Below are 18,935 nucleotides of genomic sequence, written 5' to 3' on the forward strand. Positions count from 1 at the left end.
AGAATGGTGAATACCAGCAACTGGAAGAAGGAAAGAGAATTATCCTTTAATGAGTATGGAGGTTTGCTTTGGGAAGATACAGAAGTTCCAGAGACAGCCAGTGGTGATGGCTGCACAGTGTCATTGTACTTAATGTGCTTAACAGTGATCAAGATAATGAATTTGTTATATGTAATATATAATATAGTTTTAATTTCTTATTATATTTTTATAATATATATATATATAATTTGTTCTTTTTGTAGGTCAGAAGATAGAGTGACAGGCAGAGACAAGGGAGATTTTCCTTCCCAAATAGCTTCAATAGCCAGAGCTGTACTAGGCCAAAGCTTAGAGCCAGAAGCTCCATCCAGATCTCCTATGTGGATGGCAGCAGCCCAAGCACTTGAACCTGTTATTTTCTCAGGCTCATCAGTAGGGAGTTGAATCATAAGTGGAGCAGACAGGACTTGAACTTATACTCTTCTATGGAATTGCCCACATTGTGTGGTAGTGTCAGCCGTGTGTGTATATAAACTCCAGTCCAAAAAAAAAGAAAAGAGAAAATCTAAAGAACTTCTAACTGCATTTGTGGAAATATTACAGGTATACCTGTAAATAAAAATTTAAGTTCAAATTGCCTGCATTTGAGCAAACTACTTACTCTCTCTGAATCTGTTTCGTCTCTAAACAGTGCCTGATGTATTGCTAAGGTCTCACTTCCTGTAACGACTACCCTCCCCACAGGCCTGTCGTAACAATGAGCAGTGAATCTGCTTATTTTCAGAAGAAGTAGGGAGCCTAGAGATGTACTGCGGATGGGTTACCTCCTGTGTGACCTGAAGTAGGTTGCTCACCTCCTGAGAGCCCTTTCATGGGACTGACTCAAAGTTCAAGGAGACATGGTACTTTTCTATGTCTCTGCAGTAGAATCGCTTAGAGAAGCAGAGAGGCAAAGCCTGAATCCCTCCTCAGGACTTCTGTTTGAATTCCTGTGCAGAAAGATCTAGGCAGCCTACAGAGGTTTTCAGCCTCTGAAATACATCCTTGGACTGGCACCGTGGCATAGCAAGTTAAATCACAGCCCACAGTGTTAGCATCCCATCTGGGAACCAGTTCAAATTCCAGCTGCTCCACATCCAATCCAGCTCTGTACTAAGGAGCCTAGGAAATTAGTACAAGATGTCCCAAGTGTTTGGGCTTGTGAACCCACATGGGAAACCGAGAAGAGGCTCCTGCCTTCGGCTTGACTTAGTCTTGGCTGTGGCAACTATTTGGGGACTGAACCAGCAGATGGAAGATCCCCTACCAACACCCCCCAGTCAGTAACTCTGCTTCTCAAATAAATAAAATAAATGCATCCAGAGTCAAAAAACAAAGTGAGAAGCAAAAGAAAAATGCTTGGGTAAGTTTTAACTGGGGATAGGTATTGCTGTCATGTTGCATTTGTTTTGGGGGTGTCCAATAACTTTAACCCTGCTCACATAAAGATACTACAACCATTCCTGACTTGGTTTCCAACAGCCATTGACTCAGGCCATTTTTAGTGAGAATTAGCTACGGTGGCTTATAGCACTGAATGCACTGTGCATAGTGCACGCCAAGTCCCCAGCCACTCACTGGATTTCCAGTGACTTTTCTGTGGAGTGACCTAATAGTCTTTCCCTTAGAGAGTATGGTTTCCTTCTGTACTGTGAAAAGACAGCCAAGCCTAACAGAGGCTTAATTGCTTCCTGGTTGGAAAACTCTCGGGAGCTCCTTCAATAAGGCAGGTAGCAAATACAAGGTAGCAAGGAAAAGAATGATTTTGATGGATAAGGTAGTTCATTTAGATCTCTGAATTGTGCGGTTGGGGATCTGTGAGAAATCACAGGTCTATGTAAATGTGAAGAGAGCTATTCAAAAGTTTCCCTGTAACAAGATAAATGTAGTAATTATATTTAAATGAGCATAGAAGAAAATCTCAACACAAACTGCATTAACTAAAGAAAGTTCAATTACAATGGGATGTAATTGAATTACAGTAGGACCTGTGCTCCTACTACTGCCCTGCCAGTTCTATCCGGGACTGATGCCATCTTCAGCCAAGCATTGCTGCCCATTCCACCTGAGGATTTGTGTGGAGTTAGGGCATGAAAGGAGGAGGAAGCCAGATCTACTCAATGCTAGGTTTTCAGCAGAAGGGGTAACACGTTTTGGATATCCAGTGCAGTTCTCACCATGGGAAAGTAGTAATGCAGGTTTAACCAGAGAATATGTTATGTAAGAGACATTGATGTTATGCACGTTGGTGTTATTTTGTCAATGAAGTAGCTTTTCCAGAAATGTCTCAAATGTGCTTGTGTGGTATTTCAGGTTCAGAGATTTGTGAGACTTTAATTTTGGTATAATCTCAGGAAACAACCACGGGATGACCCAGTCGTCCTCACTGGGAATGACACAACCAGATTCACACATTTTAAACAGTGTTCATATGGCTAGGAGTTAGATCCTGCAGAGGCGAAATTCTTTATCTTAAACTCTAATTTTGAAACTTGTGTTATATTTTCTTAAAGCTTTTTGTTTTGGTAAGATTTGTTTTTACTAGAAAGGGAGATTTACAGAGAGAACGAGAGACAGAAAAAGATGTATCTACCCGTTCACTTCCCAAATGGCATCAATAGCTGGAACTGAGCCAATCGGAAGCCAGGAGCCAGGAGCTGCTTCTGGGTTTCCCAAGCAGATGCAGAGTACCGAGTTTGGGCCATCCTCTGATGCCCTCTCCAGGTCACAAACTGAAAGCAGGGTGGAAAGTGGGGCAGCTGGGACATAAACCAGTACCCATATGGGATGCTGGTGCTTGCAGGTAGAGGATTAACCAGTTGAGCCATCATGCAAACTCCAGTTATTAAAACTTTTAAGCCAAGTTTTATGTTTGAAAAAATGGAAAATTTCTAAGTGGAACATGAACCTTTGCCTAGTAACCCAATTATGTCTGCATCTTGGTGTTCATCTAGCCCATTAGAATCAGTAACTTTTTTTTTTTTGGCAAGTGTTGTTCTCAAACATTCTAGATCCAAATACTAACCATAGAAGATGGATGAAGACTAAGGCGAAGAGTATGCAGAGGCAGGTACCTGCACCCGCTAAGAGATGCTCCCTTGCTCCTCTCTTTGTTACTTTTTACCCAAAATCAATGACATTTTAATCCTGTAGTAGCAGTTTTATCATGCATGTAACAGTAAAATTTTATCAATTTTACCAAGCTAGATAGCTAGTTTCTGAATAAAAAAAAAATGATTCTGATTGTGAACACGCAGTAACATTATTTACAATAGGGAAGTCCAACTCAGTTTTTTATATTCTGTCCACTTCCCAGAAAGCAAGAATCCCTCATTTTTTATAGCACTATCTGAGGAGCAAAATTCATGATGACTATTTGTCAGACAAGCCATCCTCTCAGGAAGGGACTAGAGAGGAGCTCTGACCTCGGCCTCTGCTCTGAGTTAGAATTTCCAGTGGGCCTCTTTTTTGGCATCCTGTGGCATTAGTCCGATCTTAGTGGAACGAGGACAATAATGCTTTCCCCTGCATAGCTGAGAAGGAGCTTTTTAAGTGCCCTTTTGGAAGCTGTAGAAATCTGTGTTTATTGTCAGTGTTCAACTATGAACTTAAACTCACCTCCTATCACGCCTCTAGGTGTGATAATATTTTTCATTCTGTTACAAAAAAGTAATGTCACACTTGGCACTTTCACTGCCCTATTCCTAGAATATCCCCGAAGTGCTTTCTGAGAGTGTTACCTGCTATTTGGCTTGTTTTTCTCCACCAGAGAATAGAGAATCTCAGCAGGCGCCCAGAGGACGGTGAGTGTCGAGTAGGTAGTTCCAGGAGGCAGGGAGTACATTTTGGTATCCCCCGACTCCTGCTTTTATGGTTCTCCTGCTTCATGTCATCACGTCCTGGAAGCCGATCGTGGGCACCATGTCTCTGTCCCCTCGTATTTACTAATTCTCAGATGTGAACCTGTCACATTCATCCAAGGCAGTGACAATGTGTGTAGAAAGTGACACAACTAAAGAAGACAGGATCAGAGATAAATTGTTTCAAGTTTGGACTGGTATCTGATTGGATAGGACAGAAAATAATTTACCATTACCGATGTACTATAAACCAAATTCTGTTCATAGAAATTGGTACCACAACAGTACACTTGCTGGAGAAGAACAGAGAAGAGGATTTGTAATAACTACGGCAGTAAGCAGGCAGCTCAGTTTGGTCATATTTTATATGAACTGGCAATGGCATGCTGTATATCATTTATCTCCTGGTTCTTATTTCACATTGCCTCTCACTTGAGGCCAAGAACATTACAGCTGTGCTGAAGAGTAGGTGGAAAAATAGCCTTATTATTAACCTGAGTTGAAAACATAATGGCTTTTTGAATGTCTTCATTCACAGATGTAGTTGCACAAAATATTAATGCTCCTTCCTGAACAGAGTCTTCCTTTAAACCTACTTTGTCCGTGTCTGGTGAAAAGAGCACCTCATGTAACCAAATTAGCCCCCTAAGAATTACTTTATCCTTTACATTTGCATATAGTTTGAATTCATAATTGGGCTGTGTTTATTGGTTAGCAGCTGTATTATCAAATAAACCCGAGAATATGTCATTTAGAGCTGTTGACACCCCTCCCACATTAACCCCAAAGAAACACAAAGGCTTCATCAGCCTCTTTTCACAGAAGCAAAACTAAGACATGAGGAGAAATTTGGCAAAAGCCCCTTTGCTTCCGTTACAGCAAATCCAGGTTTTTAAGCTAGAGAGTTTGAGAGTAATCTACATTTGTATAGAATTCATCTGTTAACAGGACAGCTTCACATGCCTTTGTCATTTTTTCTCCATGCTAGTCCCATTAGAATGTAGGTTAATAATTAGCATTTTCATTTCACACAGGAAAGAAATCTGTAGTTGAAAGAGGTCAGTGACTTGGAGCTGAGAGAAGGCAGACTGAATCCACATAGCTGACTCTTGTGGGTTTTTTTTTCCTTGATTTTTCCTTAACCTTTCAATTCATTTGAAAGGTGAAGTGACAGAGGGAGAGGGAAAGAGCATAAGGGATCAACCATTGGCTTACTGTGCTATGCTAAAGGCAGCAGCCAGGAACTCCATCCCAGTCTCTGACCTGGGTATGGGGGGCCCATATACTTGGGCTACCTTGCACTACTTTCCCAGCCACATTAGCCTGAGTGAGAAATGGAGCAGCCCGGGCTTGAACTGGGTCTCTTAAAATGGGATGCAGGTGTAGCATGTGATGGCTTAACTCTCTGGAGCACAGCGCTAGCCACTCTCCTGTGTTCTTTCTGTTATACCAGAGGGACAGTGGAATCCCCTGGACTCTTCCATGGGAATGCGTAACCCCGTTTTTCCTGTTCATTCACATATATAAAAAAAGGTTTTGTGGCTTAAGAAGCATCCCTTTTCACCTCAAGTTTCAGTTCCCATAAAATAAGCAAATACTGGGCAGCAAATGAGCCCAATTTGACATTATCAGATGTCACAGGGGAAAAAAGAAAACAAAAATCATTTTCTGTACCCTCCAGAATACAACTTAGTCTCCAGGTTGCTTAATACCTCTATGAGAGCAGCAGCCGTAGCACTTACTGGCCTTCTTTCAATGAACCACTTTTCCATTAAACAATGCACAGTGGAGGTTTCACAGACAGTCCATTAGACTGTGGTTTGACTCACTCAATAGAGCCTCGCTTTCTTTGAGTTACACTGTTGAGTAGCAGGAGAAGGGAACAGGCCTTTACTCTATTCCCAAATGGCTATCTGATATTCAGGTGCATATACACAAAATCTGTTCCTTTCCTGTGCACTTGGTTTGTTTGGTATATAATAGAACAATAAGATTGTATGAAATGAAGAGATAATTTTGCTTCAAAAACTGCAGAAGAGTGCTTCTCTGAAGAGTTCACAGAAATTTCATATCATGAAAAAATATTCATGATTTTTAAGTTCTTTGTACCAAAATAATTTCTCTCTCAATTCCATTTGTTTCACAGATTTTCTGAAATTGCCGTTACTGTGGTTTCAGCTTATTTCTTTATAAGACTTTGTCTCTTTGTCTCTTTGCTGACATTTGTTTTGTTGTAACTTTTTGTAAATTTTTTTTTGTGAAAAGCTTCAGTTTACTTGCTAAACTCTGTATTAATCCAGAAAGAAGTTGCATTAAAACTTACAAACTGTCACCTGATAACCAGACCCCATGTAACTGTGTCAGACCTCACCAGTGATTCATTGCTTCAAACTGGAATCAGCTGATGCATGGTGCCACAATTTTCGACTCTGCAGGGTTCATCTGGAACCTGCTGGTACACATGAGACAGTCGTTTGATCTGCTGTTCTAAGACTGATGAAATGCTTAAAAGATGGCTGCGTGATCAGTCCCATTATCTCCCAGTGTTCCGGCTTATTCTGTTCCATGTGGCAGTATATAATCTCAAAAATAATCATTCCACTGTAGTTAACAAGGGAGCTGCATGAGGCAGTTGATGAAAACTGTTTCCCAAATTGCTTAGTTCTGTTTTGCTGTATTCCGAGAGGGAAAACATGGTCTTAATGTTCAGAGTTCCTAAAAGCCTGGAAGTTGAGGGCAAGACTTAGGAGACAGAACATTTGATTGACAGTTGCCCGTGTCTTTTGCTGCTTCTGATCTTTAGTTTTTAGATAAACTATATGAGACTAGACTTTGATTCATACCTCGCAACATACATGAGCCCCTTGGAAATAAGGATGTGGATGCTTAGAGTTTTTCTTTGTTCTAAAAGCAACACAGAGATGTATACAGTGATATATTTTTAAAATGTGAAAAACTATTTTTTTAACGTTTCTACTTCTATAAAAAATCCATGGAGAGAGACTTGAAAGGGAGAGATTCCATAGTCAGTTTTGGTGGTTGCATTTTCTTTTTTTTTATGATTTATTTATTTATTTCAATTGGAAAGTCAGATTTACAGAAAGAAGGAGATACAGAAAGATCTTCTGTCTGCTGGTTCACTCCCCAAGTGGCTATAATGGCCGGAGCTGAAGTCAAAACCCAGGAGCTTCTTTTGGGTCTCCCATGCAGGTACAGGACCTCAAGGCCTCTACTGCTTTCCCAGGCCACAGGCAGGGAACTGAAGGAAAGTGGAGCAGACGGGATACAAACCAGTACCCATATGGGATCCCAGCACATGAAAGGCAAGGATTTAGCTACTTAGGATACTGCACTGGGTGGTTGCATTTTCTACAAAACTCATCTAAAGGAAATGTATCACATATTTTTGACAAACTCTGCAATCTCCAAGGATGATTCTGGCTTACAAACATATTGGTAATAATCTATCAACTGTTATTAATGTTTCAACGAAGACACAAGACTCAGTTATTATGTAAAAGTGTGACAGTAGATCACATGATATACCTTTGGACATTAAGTGGAATGTGAGCTTTTCAGTTAAAATGGAAACACAATGAATTGTATTACAGGTCAATTCTGATCTTAAGGATCAATAGTAATACACCAGCCAAGAAATCATGGATATTTATGGATAAAGGTTTATAGGAACTGAGAGTAGAGCGACACACAGTTATGTGACCATTTTTAAACAGATAAGAGATTATCAAGGAAGAAACAAACAGCTCTTTTGTAACTCAAGAATATGACCTCTGACACCACCATCTTTAGATGGAGACTACTTACAAATCTGAAAGTCATTTGGTAAAGGAGAAGGGGCCAGATGTTTTTGCTGGGTTGATGTTTGCTTGCTCTCTTTGCTGGAGTCCAGTCATCCCTTGGCCTCTTCTTTCTGTGCCAAATAGATAGCTTATCATGTCCAAGTGACTCCTGTTCCTGGAGCTTGGCACTTTGTCCTTATTGAGTGTGGACCATCCTTACTGTTGCTGCCTGACCAGCATGCTTTCTTTGTGAGCAGATAAAGCCTACACGTATCATGTTCTCTCTGGAATTTGGATTAAATAATCTGGTCTAAAAAGAGGGGTGCATAGATGATGTCCTCAAAACCTCCCCCTCCTTCTGAACAGGCTGTCACTTGCAATTCATGTTTGTTGCCTGACATTCATTTCTTCTTATGATGAAGAGCAAGTCCAACCAGACTATTTGATTTGCTAGATTAAAAAAGAAAAAATTGAAAGCTGTTGACAAGCAAATGGTGCATGGATGTTTGTGGTTGGAAATTAGATTTCTTTATTCGTTCATTTGTTTTACTTTCTTCGGTTCTGTTCATTGCTTCTCTAAAGCAATAGTAGAGAAGGAAAGCTTAGCATAGAACAAGGAATGTGATGCAGTCTAATGCAATAAACCCATTCAAACTCTGTAAGCCTCAGATAACCCAGCGTGCCCTAATTGAATGGCCTGAATTTCTCACCTGGGAACTTTCCAAAGCAACCAGCACCCAGATACACCCCAGCAATGATGTCACAAAACTGGGTCGTGGGAGTATACTTCAGAGAATCTATTTTAAGAGCATATTTTCTTCTAGGGATGGGTTTTGACAGAGTTTCATATTTCCAGCTGTATGTGAGAATGCGTGATGTTAAGATAAAATTCACCCAAACTTCCTGTGACTTTGCTGAAAAAAGGTTTGTTAAGCACATTAATCCCTGTAGGCTACCAGAGAAGTTTCATAAATAGTTTTTAAGAACCAGTTATCCTATATGATTTGCATTCTGCCTACATAATTTTCATACATTATATTTAAATTTACATATTTCTGATATTTAACCTCCCCTTTACTTTCATTTCAAACATTAGCTTTCCTTTGTTTTATGTCAGAATGATATATCCTTTACACTATGGAATTTTACATGAAACTCAACAAAGAGGGTATAAGGAAAAATGTAAATTCATTTAACTGTATTTTTGTAGCATACCTCTTGCCATTTCTTATGTTCTGTCATATAAATGCATTTTCTTTATATGAAAGGATTTAAAGTAACTGCAGAGTACCTAGATGCTAAAAGGATTTGAAATTAAAACACTATTAATTAGCTCCTAATTTGCTTTTTCGGAAAATGCTATAGGGTATTGCCTCTCTCCTGTGCCAGGTGCATCTAGAACCTCCCTGCCTCTCAATCCAGGACCAGTTGAGAATAATAGTAGAGGCAGGGAGTTGAGGATACGCCTGAACTGCTAAGTCAGCACTTTGTAAAGTACTAACAAAAGGAAGATGCAGAAATTTGAAAAGGGAGAGAGAAATTATCTTTTGTACTTGTGACCTGAATCTCATCATTCAGTTTCTTCTCTTTGTGAAATATTGAAATTGTTTATCACTGGGGAAGAAATGTTGGATAAACCTGTCAGGAAGAATATCTTCCTCTTAGCTTGATCAGCTTTACTAAGTGGCTTGATTTTGTTCTTCGTTTTTTGTTTTGTTTTGTTTTTTAAGAACCTAAACTACATTTAGGTTCAGATGTATCGTTCAGTCCTTCACTTCATCTGCTGAAGTGAAAGACTTAGTTTCCTAAGTGTAGTTGTTTTTTTGTTTTGGGTTTAAAGATTTACTTTTATTGGAAAGGCAGATATAGAGAGGGGATAGACAGAAAGATCTTCCGTCTACTGGTTCAGTCCTCAAATGGTCGCAACAGCCTGTGCTGTGCCGATTCAAAGAGCCAGAAGGTTCACAGGTGCAGGATCCCAAGGCTTTGGGCTGCTTTCCCAGACCACAAGCAGGGAGCTGGGTGGGAAGCAGGGCTGCCAGGACACAAACCAGTGCCCATACGGGATCTTTGTGCATTCAAGGCAAGGATTTAGCCACTGAGCCGTCCAGCCAGGCCATGAAGTATAGTTGGTGTAGGTTTATGTTTCAGTAAGTTTGAATTCCCTGAGCACGTTCCAGTTTGTCAGACTGTATGTACACCAGATTCAAATTCTCAGATTCTAAAACCAAATTCTAGAATATATTCTCCTTGGATTCTTCTGATACACTGATCCAGCCGTTTTGGAAAGAACACTGATCATGTGCTAAAATTCTGAAGAGAGAATTGATAACCTCAAAGCTATTGATGCAACTGTCTTTTTAAGTTTTGTTCTTTTTGATTAGTTGCACTATGAAGAAAGGCTAAAATATTAACAAATAGATCCAAAGATACATTAGAACTTAACACACAGTAGAGGTTGATTTTTAGAATTCTTCGTGAAGGTGTTCTTGTGTGGTGGCTTTCCTCCACATAGTGATAGAGGCATGGAGGCATCTTTATTTTGTGGCTCTGTCAGTTCTACCCAGGAAAAGGGGGAGGCAAATGTGGAGAAATTATGTCTGCTCTATTTGAAGCCCCAGTCCTGAAGCAAAAAATGTCACTTGTACTCTTATGTCCTTCAAATGCATATTTGGCCTGAGGTTAGCAAATGTGGCTTCACCATGTGCCCTGCCACAGTCTTGGATCTCTGGAAGCAGAGAACTGCGAACTGAGTTTGGTGGACAGCTAATAGTCTCTGCCACAGATATCCTTTGTTGTATTTTTCCCCAGATTTCCTAGAGAATAGGAATGATGGGAGATTGCCATGCCTTTTCCCTGGAATACCTGAATTGTTAGATTTGGCTTGATTCCAAGAATCTGTTTTTAAGCAGAATTCTGAGTGATTGTTATTTTCAGAAATGTTGGGGAAAACATTGTTTTAAGAGGTAATTAGTTCATAGACAATTTGTATATTTGTTGTAGTCTTAAGCTAAGTACACTGTGTTGTATGGAATAATGACCAGCAAAATGAAATCCATTTTCTGGCACCTGTGTTTTACCTTCGGTCTTTAGAATTAGGCTACAGGCTTTATTGTAAGACAAGATTATATTTGTGACTCCATTATGTAACAATACTATATCTGTTCCAAATTGAATTTTTCTTGGAATAGGTGATCAATTCATTTAGTTGACCAAGTGTATCAGTCATTTTTGACATGGTGATCAGATACGTAGAATACATCACTTTCTGACAGCTGCTTAATACATAGGTCAGTGTATAAGATTGACTAGTAATGAAATCTTGAGGGTTTTTATTCTCACTCTTGTCATAATGTTGAACACTTTCAAAACCCCATCATGGAATTTAAAAGTCAAAGTGTATTGGAGGAACAGTGGTTGATTACTTATCATTGACCAAAAAGTTACTTATCATCATAAAAATGAGGCCTGGAAGCCTTGTCCACACAGCATTTTGAACATATCGAGCAAACTAAAAAACTATGGATTATCTGTTTAGTAAGTAAATTTCAATTCTAGACTACCTAGTCTGTGCTACTCAGCAGTCTTATGGGCCATGTCCCTTTGGAAAATTTGGAATGTGCCCAGGTAGTTCAAACCAACGTGAATATTAGCCTAAGATTATCATATTCAGGAAATTAAGTCTCCCCCTTCACATGAGAAGTATTCTAAAAATCTGTTTGAGCCATTGATCTTCTTGTTACAAGATATAATTTAGAACTAACTGTGAAATCCTTTGTGGTAAGAGAAAATCTCTTTTTAACTCTGAAGGAGTATTATTATCATTTGTTATCTGCACAATTAGGAAGCAGCAGAGTACAACAGAGGCTTTGCTGTATAAATGATCTTTGTTGCTTAGAGCATTTTAAGTCATTGCAGCATGTGTTAACAAATGATCTTCTTCCCATCTCCATTTTCATAATAGCATGTAGGTTTGTTTGAAAGCTGTGCAAGCAATGGCCCCACAGTCCAGGAACACTGTGTTAGTCATCCAAAGAGGAAACAGGAGTCCATGGGACGTTTCTTGTATCTTTTTTCTAAAGGTTTAATTGAAGCAGAAGTGTTATTGGCAGTGATGGAGAAAAATCAAAGTTTTTACATCAAATATTACTTCAGTGTGCATGCTGTGTGGGTAAGGTTGATAGATGTTAACTTCTTTCTAGAATGAAGCTCTGTGGCTGCTAGTCAGCATCTGCAAATGGAAGTTTCTGTAATACTGAAGTCAAGGAAACATTTCACTTTTGCCTCTGAGATGTTCTACAGACAGATCCTGTGGCTGGGCAGGTGTGTAGTCTTTGAGTCTATTAATGAGCTGTTAACTCTGCAGCTAAGTCTCAGGAACACACTGTGTTCTTCTCGTATCCATAGTCCGTTTGCCTGGTTTCTTTGAAAAGCTGAAAAGTTGTGCTTCATCTCTGTCTGAGTACAGGGTAAAACAGTGAAGAAACAGGAAAATCTACCTAAATCGATTCAGCCTTGAGTTTATCAGTAACCTGAGTTAACTCTGTCATGATTTCACCTTGTTTCGAGAACAAGTGTTTAAACTAGACTATTGCCAAGATCTTTTAAATCCAACATTTCAAGTAACTGACAGTCACTTCAGGACCAGCCATTAATCAAAACCACAGTATGACTAAATTCTGTCACTTTCCCCTAACAACCCCATTTCTTGGTCTTTTTTCCTCTTTGCTGATAATCCTTTAAGCCCCCAAACCCCTGTTCTCATTGCATAAACTCTATAGTCATAGGTCATATAATATAAGTCATATAATATAAGTCATATAATATAAGCTCTCAGGGAAGTAGATTACAGTGTAGTTTGTCCTAAGGAATTTTTATTTCAATATCAGTCTTGAGCTTCAGACCAAAAGATGTGCAATTCCAAGAAGGAAAGGAAATTTAGGAAGAGAAAAGAGGAAGATAGATGTGAGGTTTGCTTGTGATGACTGTAGTTCCCACATGCGTTCCCAGTATCATTGCTAACAGTCTCTCTTCCACTTCTCAGAAGTGTCCTCACTCAGATGGTGAGTTGTTTGGTCACCCTGGGGACAAAACAAGTTTTTGTGCTGCCCCTAAGTCAGAGCAGAAGGAAGAAAACTAAAAGCTCGAGTTCATGTAGAGCATCCTTTATATCAAATTCTGGACTTGGCATGTATTTTGTTGTTCTAACTGAGCCTAATGAAATCTTCTATCTAACCATTAAACTACACATGGAGATCAGACCAGGGACTTTGATGGAATCATTTATTGGGAAATGGACTGAATGATGTTATTGCACTTTTTTTTTTTTTTTTTTTTTTTTTTTGCTGTTGGGCTCAGTCAGCAAGACATGAGGATCATAAAGTCTAAAAACTGCATTGTGTTAAGTTGAGCACATGGGAAAATGTCCTGAGGACAGAACATCACACAGTATTTCGTAGGAATCTTGGTGCCTTACACTGTCCTATGACCCATGAGGCAGGGTAGGGACAAGGAAGCCAGGGACATGGCATCCATCCTGAAGGAGCTTCAGGAATCGTTAAGGTAAACAGTAAGAGTGAAGCAGCCACAGTAAGAGACCGCAGTTTATTAGTGAGTCATCTTTGCCTATTCTTAGAATTATGAAGTAGGAATTCTTAAAATGAAGTCCATTCACCAGAACTCCCTTTGTCCAAGGAGGCCAAACACCTTGTGGTTTGTGCCCCAGTCATCAATCTGACATTTGACTTCTTTTCTTTTATGCCTCATATTTAGGATGCCACATATTCATACAAAGGCTAGTAGAACTGCTTTTCTTTCTCCTTTCTTTCTTTCTTTCTTTCTTTCTTTCTTTCTTTCTTTCTTTCTTTCTTTCTTTCTTTCTTTCTCTTTCTCTAGTGTTGCTGAAACAAAGGGAAGTGACAAATATGTGCTTAAGCTCCTTTTAGAGTTTCGAAATCTGAATACACTCATTAGACAGCAGCAGGTTTTATTTCAAATAACAAACTGTTATAGGGAATTTTTGCTTCTGAGGGGCATACCATAAAATGTACAGTTGGGGGAAATTTTGTTGTACCCTGAGTGAGAATGTCGTCAAAATGATTCCATTAAAATTGACTGACTATTTAGAGGCTGTGTAAATGGATGTTCAGAGTATTCAAAGGCCATGCAAATGGTGAACTTGGCTAGTTCCAAGTAATTACTTTAGAAAGCAAGACAATAAAATCAATTCCAAACCCTATTAAAGGGCTCGTGGTCATCACTTAGAAAGAGGCTCCCTTGTCCTCCCTCCCATCTAGGGACCAATTGGGAGCAGCTCAGAGAATAGCAGGCATGTCGATGCTGCCTTTCTGCATCTCTGTTCCATTGGCTATGAAATTGAGATAATGCTGCCTGTCGCTGGCCTGCCTCAAGGAAACCTCAGGAGGATCTGTTTGGGCTCAGAACTTTATGAAGAAATACGATAAATTAAAGGTGAATGATGAACTCTAACATGTACAAAACAATTGGAAAAAAAAATTTTTTTTTGTTTGATAGACAGGGACAGAAATTTCCCATCTGCTGATTCACTCGCTGATTGTCTACAATAGCCCCAAGGTTAACTGGATTGAAGCTAGAATCCCAGGTCTCCAACTTTAGCCACCTTCTGCCCATTAACTGGAATCTGGAATCGAGGGTGGAAGAGATGCTCAACCCAGGCACTTCAGGACGGCATGTGGCGTCTCCAGCCAAAAGCCCACCACATTTAGCCTTTTTATGTATATGCTGAGAGCTGAGTTGCACATCTTCAATTTAAGCTACTTAATATAATGAACCTTTGATAAAGTTACAGTTAACATGTTATAAATAAGACACGGCGGGGGGGAGATGTTGAGTCATTGTCATTTATCAAACAGATTGTCAATCTGAGTGTTGGACTTGCTGCAAAGATTATGCGTGAAATATTAGAGAAGTATCCAGGATCACTCTGAAAACTATCATTGTCTCTACAATGAGAACTCAGGGACCACTTTATACTTAATTCCAAAAATGAATTCTTACATGATTTCCACTGTTCCAGGCAATGTGCAAAATGCCTCCTTCCCTATTTATCTGAAATATGGCTTAAATATTGTTGAAATCGGGTGGAAGCAATTATCATGGTTAAAAATATTAGCTCTCCAGAGTTATATACTACAAGAACAGTCTAAAATAAGTACAAATCTTTATATTAGCCTAACCATACAGTTTCTGTAGTCAGCTGGTTTGCCTCTTCATTTTACTCAGACTGTGAAGATAGGAGAGGAGATAATGACATTTCACTCAAATTCTAGGAAAATGTGCTCATTTCATTCTGGATTGCAGGCAATCCTCATGAGAGTTCGTATATACCTAGAGCAGATCAGTGAAAAGTTAGAATGGCATTGATAAGTGCTGAGGTACAGAGCTGAGCTGTATTTTATTCATGCTAGCAAAAGGAACCTATACTCTTAGTCTGTACAGATACAAGTTGATGTGCTGTTGGAGCAGGACAGTGAAGTTGAGACTTAGGAGGTTGGCCTGGCCTAAGAGCATCAAAAAGCTGAGTGTGCTGAGTTGAGAATCCTAAGAAAGTAGGTATGCTTTTTAACCTACTCTCATTGCCACTAGACTCCTAATTATAATGCCGTCCTTTCCTCAAGAGAGTCTATACTATGAAATAACCTCATATTAGAAGCTTCCTTTTAATGAGGTCCCTAAGTACTTTAGAAGCTAAATCCTTTTTAATTGCATTCAAGACAGAACTATCTTACAGCGCATTTAACCCTACGGCACCTTCCTTGATACTGTGTGAAGTTATCTTGGTTCCCTGCACCTAAAGCCTGATCAAGCGGCTCAGTCCTGGCTGAAGCAGCAGCTTCACCGGCTCCACTTCCCTTGTGTCAGCCTCGCAGGACCACTCGGTCAGTGAATAGGGCCAGTCATGTGTCTTTTAAGGATGCTGCCTGATGCAGCCTTTAGTTAAGGTGCTGTGTTCATCCTTACTGTTTGTTTTTGATTTTTGTGTTTCCTTTTTACCTCCAGAGAAAAATAAGGTCCTCTATACTATTGTTGAGATTGGTAATTCAAAAATACAAAATGCAGTCAAAATCTACCACTTGCTTATTAGTTCTCATTCCAAGGGTCAAACGACTTTTTCTGGAACACAGGAGACAGCTTTTCATTCTTCATACTCTTGCCTCTGGTGCCTTAGCAAACGTGCACCTCACCCAGAAACTCACCTTCCTCTCATGCTTAAAAGCAGAATATGAGAGTTCAGGAAACCGCTCAACATGACTGGCCCATCATGAGGAAGAAAGGATGACGTTGAAATTCTTCAGATACTTTTACAGCTATTAGACAATTTGAAATTACATAATATAAGTGGCTTATTTCAAAGAACCAAGAAAGGGGAAAAAGCAGATTCCTGCAATTTTGCCTGTGATATCTGTTCCATCTGTGTCGTGCTTTGGTGGAAATTTGCATAATAATAGGTGAAGAAGTGTTGCAGTACACAGTAGTCTTCAGTTTCTTTGCCAACAGGCTTAGAAATGCAGTAGATTCATCTAGGTTAAAAAAAAGAAAAAGGAAAAAAAAATTGACATTTTCCTGGAAGATTCCGAGATTGGACTACTTGTCACAGTGTCATGGGAATAACAGGTGTCTCTTCCCGGGGAAGTCTCTGGGGGCCGTAGGAGAAAGGCAGTAACCTTCATCTTGTGGCCAGTTAACAAGAACATGATGATACTGGTAAGGTGACTAAACTGAGCAAAGGTTCGGCCTTGCCACCAAAGCTAGTGAGCTCACCATACCCTCGTGATGGAGAAGTTGGCTGCTGTCTAGAAGTGATGCCACTGAGCAAGTCATTCCAGCTCATTGGGAGGCATAGGATTGCTCGTCCAGGCAGCCAGAGAAAGAAATACAAGGGATGAGCATTGTGGCACAGTGGTTTATGGGGATGCCTGAATGTCTCATATCAGAGGACCTAGGGATGAGGCTCACATCTCATTTCAATCCTGCTTCTCGCTCATGTGCCCTGGCAGCAGCAGACTGGTTCAAAACCCTAGGGCACTGCCTACCACGTGGGCATGTTGGGTGTTGTTTCTCACTGCCTGCTCCAGCCTGGCCCAACCTTGGCTGTTATTTAGGGGCTGAACCAGCAGGTAGAAGATCTTGATATAGCTCTGTGTCTCTTTCTGTCACTCTGCTTTTTAAGTAGATGAAATGAAAAAAAAAAAAAGTTTTAAAAAGGATGTGCAAATCTGCCTTGTCAGTGAAAGTTTCCCAAGGTATTCCCTTGGGCTGGCATTCGGCAGTCCAAACAGTGGGGTCCTCATAATTCAAGTTCTGAAAACAGAATGGCAACATTATTTCTTTGCTTCCTAGGTAGTGGGCAGATGGTAATACTTTCTACATCAGGGTGCCAATTATATCGAACTCTATAAAACTAAGCTAATTGGGTATGGTTTCATTAAAAGTTGGGTTCTGCGGGATGAGGTATTTCTATTGGGTAGATTCTGTTCTAGCTGTGGAAGTCCTGCTTTCACATAAGAAATCAAAAGGGTTGTCTTAGGTGACTGTTAAAGCAGCATTTAAGCCAAGAGAGGCTTAGGTTGGGAGGAGAAAAAAAGACATGTTAGGTGGCATGAAGTAGCTTTGGATGTCTTTTTAAGTAAAGTGAAAGCCTTTTCCAGGATGGTTAAAGCAATGCTCTTATGAGAGACATTGACTTCAAAGAGGGTTCTTCTACTAGTAATTATGGGCTGGTTTGGCCTCTGAGTTGCTTATGCGACTGAATGTAGTCTGGATTTCTGTTGCCTTCCTTCATTTGTTCAGTGGCAAAGGCTAGAGAGTTGGGTAGGTGTACAGCTAGCTAATTAAAACATTCTGTGATTCTCTAGAAAGGACATAGAAGCATCCAGAAAGCAGTGCCACCTTAACTTTCTCTGGCTTTCTTTCCCCCTTAAGTTTAAAGCTGTAAAAGATTGGAGTGTGTCACAAAACAAAACCCCCTTGTCTTCAGATAGAAATTGAGACAAGTCATTTTTATTTGCATAGCCATTTTCTGCAGGCCTGTCATTCATACTGCTCAGTTTATTTCATTGTAGCCATATTGGTTTGACATGTAAGTACATTCAGAGGAGCCACCATGCACTTTTTAAATGTACCTTATGAAATGAGTAACATCTTCTTAACTTGTATCGTGCACCTCTTGAAAACTGGCAATATATTGAGGACATATTTGAAAAAAAAAAACGCATGGGAGACCCAGGCCCAGGAAGGCTGCTTGGTAATAGGGTATCTGACTTGGATTTATGCAGTGCCAGTTCTTTCTCTTGGCAGGTAAACTTCTGCCAGAAGAAAGGAATCCATCCACAACTCAAGGAGACCAGATTACCTCCTAGGAATCTTCTTTGTACTTTCCAGCACTGCACTGTCTTTTGTCTCAAAAAATCAGGCATGCAGTAAATTTTTTTGAAAAGATTTATTTATTTATTGGAAAGTCAGATTTACAGAGAGGAGGAGAGACAGAGAGGAAGATCTTCCGTCCGATGATTCACTCCCCAAGTGAGCACAACAGCCAATGCTATGCCGATCCGAAGCCAGGAGCCAGGAACTTCTTTCTGGGTGTCCCACACGGGTGCAGGGTCCCAAAGCTTTGGGCCGTCCTTGACTGCTTTCCTAGGCTACAGGCAGGGAACTGGATGGGAAGTGGAGCTGCCGGGATTAGAACCAGTGCCCATATGGGATCCCAGGGTGTTCAAGGCAAGGACTTTAGCCGCTAGGCCACGCCTCCGGGCTCCATGCAGTTAATTTTTATACTACTACAAAATTACTTTTCAAAAAGTTAAAACTAAATTTTTAAAAATTAATGCAAGGGGTTTTGTTTGCTTTTTTTTAAGCTTGAGGTGCTTTGTAGAAACTGAAAGTAGGGGATCTTGGCAGGGGCAAAGCCAGTGATTGTTGTATGAAAGAGATTCGTTTGAGAAAATGTGCTCTTTCATCAGCAACCTTTGGATTTTAAAATAAAATTGTTCTCTACATGGTGGCTAAGATTGAAGGAGAAAAGAAATTACAAAAGAAATCAAGTATGAGAAGTTGGCCCTCTTTTGACTTCAAGTAGCTTGCATGCTTCGGGCTTAACAACAAACCACCATCCAGTTGAAATTTGGTTTGTATGAAGTAGGCACCTGCCTTGCTTACAAATGTGTGTATAGAAGAGCTTCATTCACAGAAAACGGAGGTGGAAAAAAAACAT

At 40.0% G+C, this 18,935-nt stretch overlaps 1 protein-coding gene and 1 long non-coding RNA gene across 20 annotated transcripts in view; both read left to right on the forward strand.

Annotated features, from left to right (window-relative positions):
• CELF2 (CUGBP Elav-like family member 2) overlaps positions 1-18,935 on the forward strand; it is a 353,199-nt gene that overhangs the window by 200,465 nt on the left and 133,799 nt on the right. The gene's annotated exons all lie outside the window — the stretch shown is intronic.
• Positions 16,849-17,559, forward strand: LOC121148105. The gene is made up of 2 exons (XR_005882507.1): positions 16,849-16,965; positions 17,229-17,559. It is a non-coding gene; the product is annotated as an uncharacterized LOC121148105 (long non-coding RNA).

Source organism: Ochotona curzoniae, unplaced genomic scaffold, assembly GCF_017591425.1.
Source record: "Ochotona curzoniae isolate NIBS_2020 unplaced genomic scaffold, NIBS_Ocur_1.0 scaffold_4683, whole genome shotgun sequence".
Classification (NCBI taxonomy): domain Eukaryota; kingdom Metazoa; phylum Chordata; class Mammalia; order Lagomorpha; family Ochotonidae; genus Ochotona; species Ochotona curzoniae.